Consider the following 2773-nt stretch of genomic DNA (forward strand, 5'->3'; position numbering starts at 1 on the left):
TTGAAAATTTGGCATTCTGTCCTAATGATCAAAGTCACGGAGGAATTAAACCTACGTCCGCTGAAGTACACATTTTGTCATTTTTGTGGTAAGTTTTTTGTGTATATGTTTGTATATACAGTTGGTCAATGTTATTCAATAACTCATAACAAATGTTAAAAACGATTTGAAAATATGTATAGGTTTGCTGGAAATAAAGTGTGCCTGAGAGACGTCGCACAGAGATTTGGAGTGTGTCCTGCTACAACTTACCGACAAAATGACAGAGTCATGAATTTTTTATGCGATATAGCTGGCAGAAGCTGTTCAATAAAAAATTTTGTGCTACACGCGTATTAATTGAAAATGCATTCGGTCTGCTAAAAGGCCGTTTTCGACAGTTCATTGAAATGGATATGCATAATGTCGATAAAATTTCGAAATTTATCATTTCTTGTTGCGTGTTGCATAATTTATGTATTGACAATACCGACGATTTTATATTTCCAATCAAATTAGAACATAATGTGGATGAGAATTATAACAAAGAAAGACGGGAGCAGGAAGTTCTTCTACGTAGATTGGGAGAAATCAAGCGAAACCAACTTCTAGAGAGAATATTTCCTTGAAATAATTAAACATGTATAGTAGTATTTCATAATAAAATATTATATTTTTTCTCTTATATATTATTTTCTTATTATATATTTAAACACAATATATTTTCATAAACGCCTTACATTTTTACAATCTTAACAAATCAGACTCTTTTTATCACACAATGAATACTTAAATGAAAATAAAAATAATAAAGCTTTATAAAATAAAAATTATTAAAAAAATAAAGAACACATTTTTTTGCAGTATTGCATTACGATAGAAAAACTGACCAGAACTTCTTACAAATGTAGGTAAAGTATAAAACTATCTAGCGCAGACTAAATTGCAACAAGCCTTCACACCAACTTCCTTATCCCAACCAACAATGTTTTGTAAGAGTTTAATGTTTTTTAAATGAATATTTATTTGAATATTTGTTTAATATTGTCTGTTGGTTGTGGGATTGCGCTTTCATTTTGTCTTTAGGCCTGTTCATTTTCGCTACACCTTTGACCTAGTGCAATAAATTAGAATAAAAAAAAATATTTGTTTTATTCTAACTTATTGCATTAGTTCAAAAGTGCAGCGAAAACAAACAAGCCTTTTATTTAATACAAATACTTAAAAAATAATCTTTCAAAAAGAAATGTGCCTTAATGCGGCTATTAATAATGAAATTTGAAAACTGAAAATTCTCAACTTTTTCTATAATTTAACATGTTTCGTGTTATAAAATAAAAACTAATAAATAAAAAAAATTGTTTACAGTCAACTACTATATTAAATACTTTTCCAGGTTTCTCCAAGTTTTCGCCGCGTGTAGAATTGCTTGATTGCCGTCTTGCAAACATTGCGCATTGTTTGCTTTATCAGGATTGGCTCTCTAATACTGAAAAACTATATAGTTTTTGTTATACCATTATCAGAGAGTTTGCGAAACGTCGACGATTAAGCTCTATGCACGATGATGACATGGAAACCTAGAAAAGTAAATAAGAAAACCACAGAAGCCTTTAACTTTTAAATGTTATTCTATATGCTAATCGCTTTCTTTCTTGCTGAACAATTTCCTCAAAAGTTGTAGTTTCTCCTGGTGTCTCCTTTCCTTTGCCTCCTCCTTTTCTTTAAATAATTCTAATTTTCTTTCTTCATTGCTCAATTTATGCTTTTTTTTTGGAGAAGAATCTTTGGCATTTTCATCGACGTCAATAATATTTGAGTCCTTGTCTGAGATGATTGCGAGTAGAGGCCTTTTTGGGTATTTCACTGACTTTGCACTTCGAAGTACTTCTGGCTCGATGCTATCATCAGCTTGACTAATTTCTCTTAACTCTTCTTTAAATGGCACTTCTTCTCGTGAACTGCCTGATTTACGGTTATTTTCCACCGCTTTTTTTTCGTTTCAGAACAGTTTTATAACGAATTTCGACTTGTAGTGGTGTTTTCGAGATATTCAAATTTTCATACAATTCTTTTGAAATCTCTGCCCACGATTTAAATTTTTTCATTGGGCCTATTTGAGAAAAATATATTTTATATTTATCTAGGATAAATACAGTTGCCGAATCAGTCCATGAATCTGAAAATATTTGCACATATTATTATATTTGAGAAATACAAAACATGAATGTCAAAGGAATACGATGATGTAAAGTATAAAAAAGCCTATGTTTGTATTGACGTATGGAAACAAGTGTTGCAAAACATCGGAAAAAGCAAATCTGTAAAATTGTGTTGAGTGTAACCGGATGGATACATTTTTTATTTCCATTTCTTTCTCGTATTAACCCAAAAAAGTGATGACTGTAGTACACACCACCATGTATACTACATATATATATATATGTTAGATATATTAGATTTTTGCTCGCACTTGTTTATTTTATGCCGAGAATAACTTAATAGAATGACTATAAAATGTCCACACTTTTTGTATATACCTTTACAATTAATGATATGCATTTTTTGATTTAGAGAAATATTAATATACAACGTGAACATTAATGAGAGTCAGAATCGTCGAGATAAACAGTGCACCGACAAAGAAAATGAGTTTGACTCCAGTATATATATACAGGGTGCCCCACAATTGTTGGTACTTTTTTCATATTTAGATAGAGCGAGCCAAACTGAGTCGAAAAGTCATGTACCATTTTACAATTTTCGCAATAGTTGACGAGTTATTAATGATTAA

The 2773-nt window shown here is 30.6% G+C and overlaps 2 pseudogenes; one reads left to right on the top strand and one right to left on the bottom strand.

Moving 5' to 3' along the window:
* Positions 1 to 608, top strand: part of LOC143893583 (uncharacterized) — a 1602-nt pseudogene extending 994 nt beyond the window's left edge.
* A 109-nt stretch (positions 609 to 717) lies between these two features.
* LOC143893588 (uncharacterized) lies at positions 718 to 2165 on the bottom strand (annotated as a pseudogene).
* Positions 2166 to 2773: the final 608 nt, after the last annotated feature.

Source organism: Temnothorax americanus, unplaced genomic scaffold (assembly GCF_048541705.1).
Source record: "Temnothorax americanus isolate GAGA-0224 unplaced genomic scaffold, ASM4854170v1 Scaffold122, whole genome shotgun sequence".
Taxonomy (NCBI): domain Eukaryota; kingdom Metazoa; phylum Arthropoda; class Insecta; order Hymenoptera; family Formicidae; genus Temnothorax; species Temnothorax americanus.